This window comes from Lynx canadensis, chromosome B2 (genome assembly GCF_007474595.2).
Source record: "Lynx canadensis isolate LIC74 chromosome B2, mLynCan4.pri.v2, whole genome shotgun sequence".
NCBI lineage: Eukaryota > Metazoa > Chordata > Mammalia > Carnivora > Felidae > Lynx > Lynx canadensis.
Window position 1 is genome coordinate 143,382,901 of NC_044307.1, and position 19,245 is coordinate 143,402,145.

Consider the following 19,245-nt stretch of genomic DNA (forward strand, 5'->3'; position numbering starts at 1 on the left):
TTAAGGTCAACCAAGCATTCATGTGAATTGAAGCCAGTGGATTACACTGGGTGCCATGCTGAAGTCTGTGCTTTCCAGGGATTAGGAGTTCATACACAGACATGTGGTCATAAATAAAACTCCAACTGGCTGGGTAGGTGATTTATAAAAGTCTATAAGAGTCTTCTGAGCTCTTGCAAAAAAAAAAAAAAAAAAAAAAAGACTTCTTGCCATTTCAGTCGCCAAAAATAGAGAGCCAAGGGCTAAGAATATTCATTTGGCCTAAAAGATAGCAAATGATATCCCGTGGGAGCCCCTAAGAGATGGCAGTCACCGAGGGGGCTACCTAAGTGGAATGGAGACCAGGCCTCACTGTGTTTTCCTTGGAGGCTCCCGAGCCCCTGGTGAGGGCCTTCCTGGGAGAGGCCACTAGAGAGACGCTAAATTGTGCCCATGGGTTCCAGGGAGACAGCCCAGGCAGGGGTCGGGGCTGCCTCAAGATGATCTGGAGGTTCTTTTTTCACTGTTGTGGAAATAAAGATCAACCATCCAAAGACAAGCCAACACTATTTGTTCAGTGCTTGATATAACAAGGGAGTCAGCCACTATCACTTGTGTTTTGGCAAAGATTCAAAGGCAGGCAGGGTGGGAAGCTTCTTAGGGAAGAAAGGGATGGCTTCAGGTGTGTGGTGATGGAGGCCGTGGGCACGGGGAAGCTGGGCGCAACTAACTAGGGGCGGGGCACCCGTGTGATTGCTTAGGGGTATGTGTTTGGCTTTTCTTGGCTGCTTCTAAATTGGAAATAGGGACAAAAATTAGAGCTGCTGTTAGTTATTAACTAAGTCCTGGCCATCTGGGGCCAATTATTACTGTTTGACTTCCTGAACCGTTACTGGAGATAGCAGTCTGACTTCAACCAAGCTTACTTCCTGGGATGATTCCTGTAGATTGTAAGGCACTTTTTATATATGGTCTGGCCACTGTCCATTTATTGATTCAGTCTCCCAGTTTAAATAAGCAAATTTCTAATTCTCTTGAATTTTATCATTTTATCATAATGAAACAAACTTACTCCAGTGAACAATAAATTAATTGACATTGGTAAGATTGTCTTACAATTGCATAATTATACTTTTAATCTTTTTTTAAGGTTTATTTTTGAGAGAGGGAACAGAGCATGAGCAGGGGAGGGGCAGAGAAAGAGGGAGACACAGAATCCAAAGCAGGCTCCAGGCTCTGAGCTGTCAGCACAGACCCCAACATGGGGCTCAAACTCATGAACCGTGAGATCATGACCTGAGCCGAAGCCAGATGCTTAACCGACTGAGCCACCCAGGCAGCCGTGTGTAATTATACTTTTAAATATACAAAAGGTAAGAAATGCTGCCCATAAATCGTGCATCCTTCCCCAGTTTCTAATTTGAATTTGCAAAAATGGAGAAGGCACATGGAACTATGTATACTTTCAAAAACAAGAGTAAAGGGGGGGCGCCTGGGTGGCTTAGTCAGTTAGGCATCCGGCTTCGGTCAGGTCATGATCTCATGGTTCATGAGTTTGAGCCCCACGTCAGGCTCTGTGCTAATGACTTGGAGCCTGGAGCCTGCTTCAGATTCTGTCTCCCGCTTTCTCTGCCCCTCCCCTGCCCATGCTCTGTTTTCTCTCTCTCTCTCTCTCTCTCTCTCTCTCTCAAACATTTAAAAAAAAAAAAAAAAAAAAGAAACAAGAGTAAAGGCAAAACATGTGAGGAACCACTAGAGGCGATATAAGAAAGATAATGAGGAAATACTCTGTAGATCATGTTCTAGCTACATTAACATTTTATCATAAACCCCATTTTTTAAAATTTAACTTTATTTTTTATTTTTTAAAATTTACATCCAAATTAGTATATAGTGAAGCAATGATTTCAGGAGATTCCTTAATGGCCCTTACCCATTTAGCCCATCCCCCCTCCCACAACCCCTCCAGCAACCCTCAGTTTGTTCTCCATATTTATGAGTCTCTTCTGTTTTGTCCCCTCCCTGTTTTTATATTATTTTTGTTTCCCTTCCCTTATGCTCATCTGTTTTGTCTCTTAAAGTCCTCATATGAGTGAAGTCATATGATTTTTGTCTTTCTCTAATTTCACTTAGCATAATACCCTCCAGTTCCATCCACAGTAGTTGCAAATGGCAAGATTTCATTCTTTTTGATTGCTGAGTAATACTCCATTGTATATATATCCCACATCTTCTTTATCCATTCATCCATCGATGGACATTTGGGATCTTTCCATATTTGGCTATTGTTGATAGTGCTGCTATAAACATGGGGGTGCATGTGTCCCTTCAAATCAGCACACCTGTATCCCTTGGATAAATGCCTAGTAGTGCAATTGCTGGGTCATAGGGTAGTTCTATTTTTAGTTTTTTGAGGAACCTCCATACTGGTTTCCAGAGTGGCTTGCATTCCCACCAACAATGCAAAAGAGATCCTCTTTCTCCATATCCTCGCCAACATCTGTTGTTGCCTGAGTTGTTAATGTTAGCCATTCTGACAGGTGTGAGGTGGTATCTCATTGTGGTTTTGATTTGTATTTCCCTGATGATGAGTGACATTGAGCTTTTTTTCATGTGTTGGTTGGCCATCTGGATGTCTTCTTTGGAGAAGTGTCTATTCATGTCTTTTGCCCATTTCTTCACTGGATTATTTGTTTTTTGGGTGTTGAGTTTGATAAGTTGTTTATAGATTTTGGATACTAACCCTTTATCTGATATGTCATTTGCAAATATCTTCTCCCATTCTGTCGGTTGACTTTTAGTTTTGCTGATCATTTCCTTCTCTGTGCAGAAGCTTTTTTTTTTGATGAGGTCCCAGTAGTTCATTTTTGCTTTTGTTTCCCTTGCCTCCAGAGACGTGTTGAGCAAGAAGTTGCTGTGGCCAAGATCAAAGAGGTTTTTGCCTGCTTTCTCCTCAAGGATTTTGATGGCTTCCTGTCTTACATTGAGGTCTTTCATCCACTTTGAGTTTATTTTTGTGTCTGGTGTAAGAAAGTGGTCCAGGTTCATTCTTCTGCATGTCGCTGTCCAGTTTTCCCAGCACCACTTGCTGAAGAGACTGTCTTTACTCCATTGGATATTGTTTCCTGCTTTGTCAGAGATTAGTTGCCCATATGTTTGTGGGTCCATTTCTGGGTTCTCTATTCTATTTCATTGATTTGAGTGTCTGTTCTTGTGCCAGTACCATACTGTCTTGATGATTACAGCTTTGTAGTATAGCTTGAAGTCTGGGATTGTGATGCCTCCTGCTTTGGTTTTCTTTTTCAAGATTGCTTTGGCTATTCGGAGTCTTTTCTGGTTCCATACAAATTTTAGGATTATTTGTTCTAGCTCTGTGAAGAATGCTGGTGTTACTTTGATAGGGATCGCATTGAATATGTAGATTGCTTTGGGTAGTATTGACATTTTAACAGTATTTTTTCTTCCTATCCAGGAGCATGGAATCTTTTTCCATTTCTTTGTGTCTTCTTCAATTTCTTTCAACAGCTTTCTATAGTTTGCCGTGTATAGATTTTTCACCTCTTTGGTTAGATTTATTCCTAGGTATTTTATGTTTTTTTTGCGCAACTGTAAATGGGATCAATTCCTTGATTTCTCTTTCTGTCACTTCATTGTTGGTGTATAGGAATGCAACCGATTTCTGTGCATTGATTTTATATCCTGCAACTTTGCTGAATTCATGAATCAGTTCTGTCAGTTTTTTTGGTGGGATCTTTTGGGTTTTCCATATAGAGTATCATGTCATCTGCAAAGAGTGTAAGTTTGACCTCCTCCTGGCCAATTTGGATGCCTTTTATTTCTTTGTGTTGTCTGATTGCAGAGGCTAAGACTTCCAATACTATGTTGAATAACAGTGGTGAGAGTGGACATCCCTGTCTTGTTCCTGACCTTAGGGGGAAAGCTCTCAGTTTTTCCCCATTGAGGATGATATTAGCATTGGGTCCCTCGTATATGGCTTTTATCATCTCGAGGTATGATCCTTCTATCCCTACTTTCTTGAGGGTTTTTTTATCAAGAAACGATGCTGTATTTTGTCAAATGCTTTCTCTGCATCTATTGAGAGGATTACATGGTTCTTGTCCTTTTATTGATGTGATGAATCACGTTAATTGTTTTGCGGATATTGAACCAGCCCTGCATCCCAGGTATAAATCCCACTTGGTAGTGGTGAATAATTTTTTTAATGTATTTTTGGATCCGGTTGGCTAATATTTGCTTAGGATTTTTGCATCCATGTTCATCAGGGATATTGGTCTATAGTTCTCCTTTTTAGTGGGGTCTCTGTCTGGTTTTGGAATCAGGGTAATGCTGGCTTCATAGAAAGAGTTTGGAAGTTTTCCTTCCATTTCTATTTTTTGGAACAGTTTCAAGAGAATAGGTGTTAACTCTTCCTTAAATATTTGGTAGAATTCCCCTGGAAAGCCATCTGGCCCTGGACTCTTGTCTTTTGGCAGATTTTTGATTACTAATTCGATTTCCTTACTGGTTATGGGTCTGTTCAAATTTTCTATATCTTCCTGTTTCAGTTTTGGTACTGTATATGTTTCTAGGAATTTGTCCATTTCTTCCAGACTGCCCATTTTATTGGCATATAATTGCTTATAATATTCTCATATTATTGTGTTTATTTCTGTTGTGTTGGTTGTGATTTCTCCTCTTTCATTCTTGATTTTGCTTATTTGGGTCCTTTCCTTTTTCTTCTTGATCAAACTGGCTAGTGGTTTATCAATTTTATTAATTCTTTCAAAGAACCAGCTTCTGGTTTCATTGATCTGTTCTGGTTTTTTTTTTTTTTTTTTTTTTTTTTTTGGTTTCGATAGCATTAATTTCTGCTCTAATCTTTATTATTTCCTGTCTTCTGCTGGTTTTAGGTTTTATTTGCTATTCTTTTTCCAGCTCCTTAAGGCATAAGTTTAGGTTGTGTATCTGAGATCTTTCTTCCTTCTTTGGGAAGGCCTGGATTGCTCATAAACCCCATTTTAATTTTACTGCCTGAGTTTACCCCCAAGGGACATAAAAACTACCTGCAATGCTCACAGTTGAGTTCTTGAAAGCTTTTACAAACTTCTGTGGCAGAGTTGGAACAACGATTTCTCTTCACTGATAGAGCTTAGTTCAGGGAAATCATGCTCACCCATAATAAGGCTGTGCTGTGACCAGGCTGCTTGCTTTTGAAATATTTAAATAAAAATGTTCCCACATCTAAACAGTAATACCATCTGAGGAGGAAAATGGATTCTGATATCCACTGGAGGGGAAGGGATGGAGGCCAAAGCAACTTGAGAGAGTGTAGCAGCATGTGACTATTAAAGGCACCCTGTTTCCAGAAGTTCATCGAACGTCTAATTCTCTACTGATCCAGTCACTGCAACTGCAAGCATCTCAGTAGAAGAGGTGGTGAGTGTAAAATGTAAATGGCAGCTTTATCAGAACTCTGACTTTTCTGTGCTCCCTTTTAAGTAATTCAACCTGCCCATGTCCTTGCTGTGGGGTCAACATAGTTTTCTCTGCCTCTCTGAGAGACCTCATAGCAGTGGTCTCTGTTGTTTGGCTATTGTCTTTTTCTCAAGTTACCCTCCTTATGAGAACAATACTTTCAGCTAACGGGTAAATGCAACGGGTCCTGGTAATGTGTTTAGCAACCAGCTCTCTAGAAACAAAACCCTGAATGCATGAATATATATATACATAGGCATATAAATCGTAATAAATCATAAATTGTAGTGGTGTGAAGGTTGTGTAGCTCACAATTACAAATAATAAAATAAGCAATGCTCTTTGTTATGATGTCATGTAGCCAGTTGATTCTCACAGAGTGCTTTTTTGTTGATTTTGCTGAACGCTTGTGTCCATAGGCCTATCTATGGTTGCAGCTGGCAAACAGTGTAGTTCTGACATAAATGGTGGTTGATATTTCCATTTCCATTTATGAACAAAAGTGAAACAACAAAGATGTGTGTTCCGTGAAATGTCAGAACTTTATCCAGACATTAATGACATGAGCAATTTCTTTGCTAAGTTGAATAATAGTTTTCAAATATTTGAAGAAAATTTCCTCAATTTTTTATGCTATTTACAATGAAAATAATTTTCAATTTAAACTGCGTTTTATTTTTTTTTTTATAAATTTTTTTTCAACGTTTATTTATTTTTTTGGGACAGAGAGAGACAGAGCATGAACGGGGGAGGGGCAGAGAGAGAGGGAGACACAGAATCGGAAACAGGCTCCAGGCTCTGAGCCATCAGCCCAGAGCCCGACGCGGGGCTCGAACTCACAGGACCGCGAGGATCGTGACCTGCTGAAGTCGGACGCTTAACCGGACTGCGCCCACCAAGGCGGCCCCTTTTTTTTTTTTAATTTTTTTTTTTTTTAAAACTGCGTTTTAACATTGTCCCCATCACGTTCTTAAGTCTAGAGCCTAGACTTGAAACAATAAAACTAAATCGGCCCTTTATTAATGGCTCTAACTGATTTCCATGGTGTAAATATTCCCACCGGAGCCAATTTCAAGCAACCGACAAATGTCACTGAAAGAGGAGTTGGAAAGAGATACAAGGTAAGTAGCAATTTAATGTTTCCTAATGACTGTTTAACAATCCACTCTCAAGATTCCTGAAAATTTAACCATTTAGCTGACTCCAGCCCATCCCTGGTTGCGTGTGCTGGTTTTCAGAATGCAAATTAGCCCGGGTTCAGATAGGATGACAATGTGGGGATCATTTAATCCAAGAAGGTGAAGTGCTTCATCCACAGTTACTCAGCTGGCAGGTTCAGGACAGAGATGTTTCTGTTGTCCTTCCATTAACAGGCAAATATTTAAGGGGTGCCTCCTACTTACCAGCCACTATAACGCTTGTTGAGACAGGTAATCCCATGGCGAATGGAGTGGGCGCAAGCCCTGCCCCACAGAGTATATGGTCCCCAGCCAGTTTCTTTGTCTATTAGACTCTGCCGAATCCCCTTCTGTACCCAGCCAACTCATCCTGGTGTTCCGGAGCCTGACGCAGGGCTCACGGCTGTGCCAGTGAGAAGCCAGCCATGACGGCTCCCTCACCTTCCTTTTCCATAGCAGTGCACCCCCGTGTCCCGCCATTTCTCCCCTTACTCTCCTTGCCTACTGCTTCCCTAACCCCAGTACAAGTCCCCATCGCCTCTTACCTAGCCTCCTAACCGATCTTCCTACTCCCTATTACCCCAGGCCACTCTCCATCCAGCAACCAGAGTGGTTTACTTTTCCTTTCTTTATTTTTTAAAAATATTTTATTTTGTTTTTAAGTAATCTCCACACCCAGCACGGGGCTTGAACCCACAACCTCGAGATCAAGAGTTGCACGCTCTACTGACTGAGCCAGCCAGGCACCCCTAGAGTAGTTTTCTTAATTTAAAAACAAACAAATAAAAAACCAAACCCAAACAAAAACTTGTGTTGAGCTCAAGCTCAAAATCCTTTAGTGGCAGTCAAGCCTGGTAATGAGACCCTTCACCTCCAGCCTGCATGGTTGCACTGCTCACTAACTGGGTGGTTTGGGGCAAGATTACATAGCAACTCTGCGTATATTTCCCCAGCTGCAAAAAGAGAATAAGATGGTGGTGCATTGAATAGAGTAGTCTTGAGGATTAGATGAGTTAGCATATGTGAAGTGCTGAGAACAGTGCATCATTATCCCGAGTCTCATTGTTATCATTAAGGTAAAGACCAAATCCCTTACCTGCTCCTGCCTACTCTTCCAGCCTCAGCTCAACACTTGCCCCCCGCCTCTGTGTTCCAGACCTCTGCTCTTCTCTGTAAAGTCCTCACCAACTGGCCCTTCTCCAAGCTCCTCTTGCTTTTACCTTTAACTCCACTCCTCCTTCAGAGCTCCTTCAAAACCATGCCTGCAGAAAAGACTTCCCTCGCCCCAGTCTATATCAAATTTTTTGCTACATTCCTTTGGACCACATCTCCCATTGTGTACTCAGGCATTCATTAGGATGACTATATAACAGTTCATGTCCTGCCTGTGGACTCCATGAGCGTGCCCAGGGCCCTGTAGAGTGCCTGGAACATGGTAAGTACCAGTATATATAAAGTATAATAAATAGGGCTTATCTAACACCCATCAGAGAGACCACTTGTCATAAGAATGTCTCATTCAGCGAAATTCCAGTAGGAATTAGAAAGTTTAGCTGTATGCCTGGATTTGGCATGAATTCTTTCACGCGGTTACCCCCTTTCCCCCACACTGCCAAGAGCTCTGCTTAATTTCTGCCAAGTGCTTGGTCATGGCAGGAAAAGAACAAGGATAATATCAAGACTTTGGGGCCTTGCCAAAGTATTTTACCCTACAGGATTACTAGCTGTTGAGAGCAAGCTTGACTTCCCAAGGCCATTCCTAACAGTTCCAGTGGCTAAGTAATTACCACAAACACTTTCTAAGCACCCATTGGATACAGGAAATCATAGCGGGTGCCTCCCAGCACCTTGACTGTGTTCTTCCAGAAAAGACTGAACTGGGTCCACTTTCCAAAGGAGATCCTGGAAACCATGGAGTTTGAACTCACTAAGATTGAGCAATTCTTCACGTATCGGCACCTAACATAGTGGCCTCAGCATATTTTGCTTACACATTTTACATCCTTATCTAGAGAAACATACTAAAGTATTGAAGTAAAATGCTATATCTGGGATTTGCTTTAAGATCTCAACAACAAAACGGCAGGGGAAATAGATGAAACATGAATGGCAGTGTGTTGATAACTGGAGGTGGGTGAGGGGTGATGTATACTTGGACAAGGAGGGAGCAAAAATGGGTGAAAGCTTCTGTAATGAAACTTTTCTAAAAGCCTCAGAATATATAAAGCAAAACTTGATAGAACTATAGGAATCCATCAACAGATCCACCATTGTGGCGGGAGTTTACAGCATAATTCTTTCACTTATAGATCAATCTAACAACCAAAAGCTAAATTTCATAGATATAAATAAAACTTGGCACTCAACAACTAGAGAATACAAAATCTTTAAAACACACATGAAACATTTATAAAAATTGATCATACACTAGGCCATAAAGCTAGTATCAGCAAAGTTACAAAATCTGTACCATGTAGACTATGTTCTTAGAACACAATGCATTTAAGGTATTAATCAATAAACAGACGAAACTGTCTAAATGTTTGAAATTTTGAAATGCATTCTAAATAACCCACAGGTCAAAGAACAACTGAATGGTAATGAATCAAAACTTGTGAAATGCCATGAAAATGGTGCTTGGAGACAAATTTATAGCCTTAAATGCTTATTTTTATGTAAGAAAAAAATGAAAATTAGGGAGCTAATACACATCTTCAGGCATTTGGGGAAAAAAAAGCAACAGAAAAGTTCTTTTTTAAAGGATAAGGAAACAAAGATAATAGAATTTAATAAACATAAAAACCAAAATTACATTCAAGAAGGCCCATGATATCAAAAGTTAGTTCTTAGAAAAGATCAATGAATTTGACAAATACCTGGCATGGTGTATGAAGAAAAATGAGAAAGCACAAATAGACGATATTAGGAATGGAAATGGGACGTGACTTCAGATAGAAACTTTGAAAAGTTAAGCGAGTAAGAACACTATAAACAATTGTATGCCATTAGATTTGAAAACGTAGAAATGTAATCATTAGTAGAAAAGCTTCCTGCAAAGAAAATATCAAGCCAAATAGGTTTAGTGAGAAGTGCCATCAACTTTCAAGTAACTTACCCTGCCTCTCTTATTCAAACACTTGTAGAAATATTCTTTTAAGAGGAAACACTCCCTGCCAACCCCCATGTAGCCAGTACCCAAATAAGACAGGGATAAAATAAAAAATGAAAATTACAGGCCATCTTCACTTAAGAAATGGCTGGCTCATTTCATCTCATCTCCCTTTCTCCTTCCTGCTAGGAAATTGGCATTTTGACAGGCAAATCACATCTAACCAGCATTTAATCACTTGAAGTGTGAGATTCCTCTTTTGGGTTAACTCAGAAAAATAGGCAGATCAGCCTAATGCTTAAGTGTTCTTAGAGCCCTATTTTTTACCTAGTGTAATAAATTATTCTTGGCCTGGAATTTTTCACACTTAGTTTCTAGCTAAAGGAGAAAGAAAGTAAATTAACCTAAGTTTTTATACAGCTAGAAACAAATCACTAATTGGGTTATCAACTATCCTCCTCTTTAGTCCTGCCTGCAGCTGTCAGGATGGGCAGGAGTCTCTTCCAGGAGCTGGAATGACTCGGAGGGGCCCTGGCTCAACTCAAGTCAGGTACCTCTTGCCTCTTAATTAAGTAAAAAGGGCATAACTGCTTTAAAAGCCCAATACCAACTCCCAGAACAGTTCCCTGCAATTACAAAGTGTCAGGCCTGTAAGCCTCAATAAATATTTGTTGAATAAATGCAATACAGGCGGATTTATTTCTTATGTATTCCCTCCTTTGGGAGAAATTGACTCAGAGGTAAAGTTTATATTTTTGTAAAATAATTAGATAACGCACATGTCTGGGGAGAAAAAAATGCTTAGCTACATTCTGTAATAAGATACTTTGGTAAGTTCATAACTTAATTAAAGCCAAAGAGAGAAGGGGAAGGGAAATTTAAAGCTGTTAAATGATAATGCTACTTGCTGTTTTTTAGCAACCTCTAGAAATACATTTTTTTATTGCATCAGAAACAAAGAATACTAATAAGTACTCTTACTTAGAACACTTGTGTCAAATAATGTCAAATTAAACAGCTGTACATTGATTAGTCTCAATTAAATGGGTGGTCAGTGTTCAATGGCATAGCTAGAACTTTATGGGTAAGAGAATAAAGTGTCAAGGAGGCGGGTCGTTCCCAAGTACAAATGCTGAGGTTAACGTTTATGTACCATGGCTCATAGTGATGAACTGCCCATCTGTAACGTCAAGATAAAGTGGGTAATGAATGAGCAGCTAAAAGAATATGTATCCCTGGAATTAAATTTTGATGTGTCAGTGTCAGCAGAGATATAACACAAATTAATCAGTGAGCTAAGATATGTATGACTAGAAGAAAAGAAAGAATATTTTCTCCTGCATGTTACTTCCTGTGATGAAATAATGGACCCTCTGTGAAGGAGTATGCAATACAAATTGGGCATGGAGTTAATCTTTATAAATGAGCCAATTTGGCTAGTTTGATGTGAACCAAAGTCCTCTTTGAGGGTCAAATGATTGACTATTGGGAATTCTGTCTGGTCCAACGTAATACATCCCCAGGCTACTGACCTGAGTGTGGTCCACAAGGCATTGTGAGGCTTACCTGAAGGTGGCATTTAGCTGTCTCCACAGCTAGAAGAGGATTGAGGCGGGGGTGGGGAGGCACCCAGCAGAAAACAGCTGAAGGATGGGAATGAAAACTGGTGCAGCCACTCTGGAAAACAGTATGGAGGTTCCTCAAAAATCTAAAAATAGAACTACCCTACCACCCAGCAATTGCACTACTAGGCATTTATCCACGGGATACAGGTGTGCTGTTTCAAAGGGACACATGCACCCCCATGCTTATAGCAGCACTATCAATAACTAAAGTATGGAAAGAGCCCAAATGTCCATTGATGAGTGAATGGATAAAGAAGATGTGGTGTGTATATATATATATATATATATATATATATATATATCCAATGGAGTATTACTCAGCAATCAAAAAGAATGAAATCTTGCCATTTGCAACTACGCGGATGGAACTGGAGGGTATTATTCTAAGTGAAATTAGTCAGTCAGAGAAAGACAAATATCATATGACTTCACTCATATGAGGACTTTAAGAGACAAAACAGGTGAACATAAGGGAAGGGAAATAAAAATAATACAAAAACAGGGAGGAGGACAGAACAGAAGAGACTCATAAATATGGACAACAAACTGAGGATTACTGGAGGGGTTGTGGGAGGGGGGATGGGCTAAATGGGTAAGGGGCATTAAGGAATTTACTCCTGAAATCCTTGTTTCACTATATGCTAACTAATTTGGATGTAAATAAAAAATAAAAAATAAAGCCGGGAACATTAAAAAAAAAAAAAAAAAAAAAAAAAAAAACAGCTGAAAGACCAGACAATACATAGCACAATATGACTTGACAACCACAAAGACCTAGTTAGTAATGGCCACAAAGGCCAAATACACTGGTACAAAAGCCAAGATGTAGAAGTTAAGTAGAAGGGGAAGAGGTGAAAAGATCTAGAGAAGAAAAAAGGATTTCTTTCTTTATTTTTTAATGAAGAGGAGAGAAGGGCAGACCCAGGCATGCCAGCAGGGCCTGGAGAACAGTAGACCCACTGCAGTGATTGGAGTGATAGTTCAAATGAAAGCAAGAGGCCAATTCTCAGCAGCTTGGGGACAGGGGCAAGCTGCCCACACAGCTTGAGGGTCTTGATATCATATTCATTGTCCAACTGCTCATAGGTCTGTGCAGACATTTGATGAATAGACACACTGAACCTGTGCCTTCAATAGCCTCTGGAGCAGGATGTGTGTCACTAATGCTCCATAGTGACAAGTGGGGTCTACAATGAGGCTGAGAAGAACCAGACCAGACAGAGGACTCTAGTGGAATAATGCATTGATCTCTAGTGGAATAATGCATTGATTCCACTCAACCTCCAGGGAGGGCAAAGGGCAGGAGCAGAAGAACCCTGCCAATCCTACAAGAGAAAATGGACCTCTCTCCAAATGTTGAAAGTGACAACAGGAACACATCTCTCAATACATTGTCTACTCAATCATATTATGTGTCACAAGAAAAATAGTCTATTTGTGTTCAAATTGAGCCTACTAAAGGTGTATATTATCACTGCCTCACCATGATGAGATGATGGGACTAGAGCATCAGGTCACACTATCTGCATTTGATCTCAGAGAACTAGAAGCACAATTCCATCTCTATGGTGCAGTTCATGAGTGCTGCTTGCCCGGAGGCCCAAAGCCAAAGTCCCCATCATTCCAACAATTGGCAGTGCACCATCAGTCATCCAAGGCAAATAAATGAATCCAGATATATTCTCCTTTCCCACGCAGATTCCAGTCTTGTAAATTCCACCATCTAAATGTCTTGACAATGGAGCACCTGGGTGGCTCATTTAGTTGAGCATCCAATTCTTGATTTCAGTTCAGGTCATGATTCCAGAGTTGTGACATCGAGCCCTGTGTTGGGCTCCACATTGAGTGTGGAGACTGCTTGGGATTCTCTCTCCCCCTCACCTCTCCCCTGCTCATGAGCTTTCTCTCTCAACAAAATAAAATAAAATTAAAAATAAAAATAAAATAAAATAAAAGTCTTGACAATGATTATCCCCTGCATTCCATCCCACTGCCACCGCATGCTGGTTCTGGCCAACATCACTTCTTACCTGGACAATTGTGACAGCCTCCTACTTCATAATGTCTTTACCTCTATTCTGCTCTCCTGCTCCCCAGAAACCTTCTTTCTAAAACTCACTTAGTCCAGTCACTCTCCTGCCCCCAAGTCCTTAAATGGCTCCCACTGCATTCAGGACAAAGCTCAAACTCCTTATCATAATCAAAGAGGTCCTTTATGGTGTGTCCTCTGCCTACACGACCAGACTCAACTCTTGCCACTCTGAAGCAAATTCTGTAGTCCAGCCATGCTGAATTATTACTGACTCCTAAACACTTTGCCCTCACATGAGCTCTGTACATACTGTCCCCCTTGTTTGGAATTTCTCCTCCTCTTTTCCACTCAGTGAACCCTCCATTCCTCATTTTTCAACACAGGCATGAACTCCTCTGTGAAGTCTTTCTCAATTCATGTACCCTGAACTTACTTCCACTGTAGCTTGGACCTGTTTGCACATGTGTTCCCCACTAGACTATGAATCCCTAGTGGGCAGGAACTGATTCTTACTCAATTTTGAATTTATAGTATCTCTCATTGTGTGGTATATAATGTTTACTAAGATTAAAATGAAAGTAAGTACCTAATTCTGCCCCTATGCTCAATAGAAAGATCAAGATGTATCTATTGTCCAATGTGGATTCCCATGAGTGGCTTGGGCATTTCACTTGATGGATGGCATTAGAGGGTTGGTGATGGTTGATGACAAATGATCAGCAAACCACAAAGCCAGGGAACTTCATGTGTTTGATGTGACTCATATCTGAGCCCAGAATCTCACTTGGCAAAAGTGGTGAAATCAGAGCATGTGATCTTCATGAATCAGTGTCCGAGTCTCAGCTGTGTAAGGACAAACTGGCTTGATGGCACTTATATTAAGCTTTGGTGGAAGGACATTTTTATTGATCTAGATATTTCAAATTTATTACTTACAAATGACCAGTCAAAACATAGCTAGACCAATGCTATTTCAGTCATTTTTGTATGCTTTCTGTGAAAGCTCATCTGGGCACAACACACTTACCTCAGAATGCTGCCCTTTCCTATAACAAGGTAACCACGGGGCCTCCCTGACAGCTGAGTGGGTGGTAGCAATTCCCACATCACCTCCCTGCCCACCAGTCTCTCAGTGATTCCAGCTGCAAGCCAGAGTGATAGTCCTTCTATAAAACACGGGTAGATAAGATTTCCCTGATGTGGCTAGTTTACCACAAAGCACCACTGTTAATTTCGTTATAAGACATGAGTCATTTTTATGTTGCTTGTAGCTGAAATTGTGTTAAAATTAAATGTGAAGGAAGCTTTGAGAAAAATCGTGGCTTTGTGTAAGATTTCCAGAAGTGTCTAGTGATGGTGATAGTCTTACGGGACTAGACATGCCTTGAGTCCTTTTCAGAAAAAGATGGGCAAATGACTCTGCCTCAGGAGACAGGAGGATGGGGTCTCGCTCCCACTCTGCTACCAAGTGTGCTATTGTATTAACGGCTTACTCATGTTGGGCCTCAATTTCCCTATCCTTTACAGTGTTGATCTAGTGTTGTATTCAATGGTTCATAAGCCTCATCTTCAAAAGCTTTAGCACAAGTCTGTGACAGGGAACAACTCTCCCCAGAGCCCCCAGCTACACTGGATTAACTAACACCCTTCCCTCTGAGCTGAAGCTGTGCTTGGGGCTTGGTTTTATTCTCTTGTATGGACTCTACCATCAAGCAGCCAACTTCATGGATTACTGACACTGGAGGAAAATTCTGTGAGCAGGGTGTGCTGGCCATTCTCTCTTTGCCTCCCTCCCCAGATCCATGTACCTCCCTTCTCTGCTGTCTAGTTCTGTGTCCCAGAAGGCTGATGTCTATGGACTACATCACCTGGGCTCCCTTGATCTGGCTTCCTGTCATATTTGGTCAGTAGGAGGCACTGGCATGAGACTGGCAGGCTGGAGGACATAAATACAACTATTCATGAATATATATGCATGAATATTACTATCTATTAACAGCACTCTAGAAGTTTTAGCCTTATTTGTCCTTAAATATAAGATGTATCTTCAATGGATTGCATGATGCTACATGAAATCAGGGAAACAGAGCTGTTTTTTTTAATAGAGCTACAATACCTCACTCTCCAAACAGTTGGTCTTTAATGGGGTACCTCAGTAGACACTGTACCGTATATTGAGTAAAAGTGAATTTTCTGATTTTAGACACATCTGGGATCAAATACCATTCATGTTACTTGCTCTGGAATTATGTACATATATTCAACCCCTCTGTGCATCAATTATTTCGAAAAGGTGATAACAGTATAGCCACCTGTAATGGTTAATTTTATGCATCTTTGACAGGCCATGGGGTGCCCAAATTAAATATTATTTCTGGATTAGATTAGCACTTGAATCGGTGGGCTTAGTAAAGTACATTCCCCTCCCCAATGTGGGTAGGTGTCATCCAATCTGCTGAAAACCTGAATAGAGTAGAAATCAGAGAAAGGAAGAATTTGCCCCATTTTTCTGACTCACTATTTGAGCTGGGACATCTTATCTTCTCTGACCCTCATACTTGGACTTATACCATTGGCTTTCTTGGTTTGTAGGCCTTTGGACTAGAACTGGAATCACACCACTGGCTTTCCTGGATCTCCAGCTTACAGGCAAATTGTGAGACTTCTCAGGCTCCATAATCACATGAACCAATTCCTCATTATCTATCTGTCTGTCTGTCTATCTATTTATCTATCTATGTATCATCTATTATCTATCTATCTATCTATCTATCTATTATCTCTCTCTCTCTCTCTCTCTCTCTCTCTCTCTCTCTCTCTTTGGAGACCCTGACTAATACACTATCTCTTAAAACTTCTGGGATTGCGGTGTATGACAATACCATCAAGTGCTTGTCACAGTGTCTAGCATATGTTATGTGCTCAATAAAATGGTTCTGTTATTATAGTTGTTGGTAATAAAACTACCATTAGTAGTATATCCAGGGAATATGTCATTTAAGAGCCAGAAAAATAAGAAGCATTGCATGGTTTCTTTGAAGAGCAAAGAATTGCATGTTAAGAAAAAAAAAACTGGAAAAAACATAAACATGTGGAGGCTAAACACCATGTTACTAAACAACCAATGAGTCAGTGAAGAAATCAAAGAAGAAATTTTAAACATACCTGGAGACTAGTGAAAATGGAAACACAATGGTTCAAAATCTTTGGAATGCAGCAGAAACAATTTTAAGAGGGATGTTTATAGTGATAACCGGCCTACATCAAGAACAAACAAAAACCAAATTTAGTAGGAGAAGGAAACAATAAAGATTAGAACAGAAATAAATAAAACAGTGACAAAAAAGATATAAAAGATCAATGAAACCAAGAGTTGGTTCTTTGAAAAGGTAAACAAAATTGGTAAACCTTTAACCAGACTTACCGAGAAAAAAAGAGAAAGCACTCAAATCAGAAAGGAATGAGAAGTAACAACTGACACGATAGAAATATAAAGGTTTATAAGAGACTATATGAAAAGTTATATGCCAACAATTTGAGCAAACTAGTATAAATGGGTAAATTCCTGGAAACATACAATCTTCTGAGACTGAGTCAGGAAGAAATAGAAAATTTAAACAAATTGTTTACTAATAACAAAATTGATCAGTAATCAACTCTGAACAAACAAAAATCCAGAACAAATGTCTTTACAGATGTATTCTACCAAACATTTAAAGAAGAGCTAATATCTATCCTTCTGAAACAATTCCAAAAAATAGCAGAAGAAGGACAACTTTGAAATTCATTCTGTGAGGCCAGCATTACCCTGATACTGAAACCAGGCAAAGACACAACAACAACAACAACAAAGAAAACTACAGGCCAATATCCATGCTGAACGTAGATGCAGAAGTCCTCAACAAAATATTAGCAAACCTAGTTCAATGGTAAATATCAAGTACTATTTATTCCAGGGATGCAAGGATGGTTCAATATCTGCAAATAAATCAGTGTGATACACCACATTAACAAAATAAATGATAAAAAGCATATGATCATCTCAATAGATGCAGGAAAAAATATCTGACAAAATTTAACATACGTTTATGATAAAACTGTCAACAAAGTGGGTTTAGAAGGAACATACCTCATCATAATAAAGGCCTTATCTGACAAATACACAGCTAACATACTCATTGGGAAGAACTGAAAACTTTTTCTCTAAGATCAGGAACAAGACAAGGATATCTACTCTTACTTTTTTTTAATGAACATAACCACAACAATCAGACACGAAAAAAATATAGGCATCCAAATTGGTAAGGTAGAAGTAAAACTGTCAGTATTTGCAGATGACATGATACTATATATAGAAAACCCTAAAGACTCCACTAAAAAACTATTAGAACTAATAAAGGAGTTCAGTAAAATTGCAGATACAAACTTATTATACAGAAATCTGCATTTTAAGAAAATGTTTATTTATTTTGAGCGAGAGAGAGAGAATGAGCAGGGGAGGGGCAGAGACAGAGGGAAAGAGAGAATCCCAAACAGGCTTTATACTGTCAGTGCAGAGCCCGACACAAAGCTTGATCCCAGGAACCATGAGACCGTGACCTGAGCCAAAAACCAAGAGTCAGACGCTCAACCAACTGAACCACCCAGGTGCCCCAGAAATCTACTGCATTTTTATAGACTAATAATGAAGTAACAGAAAGAGAAATTAAGAAAATAATCCCACTTACAATTACATCAAAATAATAAATACCTGGGAATAAATTTAACCAAGAAGATGAACTCCTTGCTATATGAAACAACATAAAAAATTTCACAGGCATAATATTCAGTAAACAAAGCCAAACTCAGAAAAATTCAGACTATATGATTCTATTCATCTAATATTAAAAAAAATATTTATAGTGATAGAAGCCAGAATAGTGGTTACCACTGGGAGAGGGGTGGCTGGAAAAGGACAAGACAGAGCCTTCTGGGGTGTCCTATATCTTCATGTGGGTGGTGGTTACATAGATAAATACAATATAAAATTTGGATAATCTATACACATAAAATTGCACATTTTATATTTGTTGTACCTCAGTTAAAAACCAGAAGGATAGATCAAGAGTCTGAGAAGGAGCTAAATTTCCCAATCTTTTTCCACTCTGTGCAACTGAGCAATTGTCATTCTCTAACTGGAAAGCAGGAAACTAGAGATTGATTCCCTAGGACTATGTAATAGAGGGTATCTGGACTGGGACACACTGGCCGCAATCATGGGCAGCTGAACTGTGCTGAAATGGGAATAAAAGATAATCTTCAAAGATAGCCCCAAATAATTCCCCTCCTCTCTTTTGAGCATGATGTTACAGCTATCAAGGGGTTGAATCATGTTAACTCCCTTGAATCTGGACTGGACCTACACTGCTTTGACTTACAGGATGCAGAGAAAGTGATGTCATGGAGCTTCCAAGCATTTCCAAGATATGCTTCATCAATAAAGAGAAAGACGTGGGATCCAAACAGATGAGGGAAGAGAATCCTCAGGGTGATGGTGGAGAGATTGCTTAGATAACAATTGTGCACCAGGCATAGGGCAACCGGTCCAGAACTGGTCAGAAGGCTAAGAAGAGATTTCTCAACGATGAAATTGATAGAATGCACAATCTATTTGAATATCTCAAGAGTGGAGTTAGGCAATTTTGGGAGGACCTGAGGTTGAATTACAGATTAGTACATAGGCAACTAAGTAATAAAAAAGACCTGGCTAATTCTAGAGGAAATAAAATGTGTAGAAAAGGAAAAGTAATTGTAGTACACTCTATGGCTCAACTGTGCATAACATTTACAATATTATATATATATATA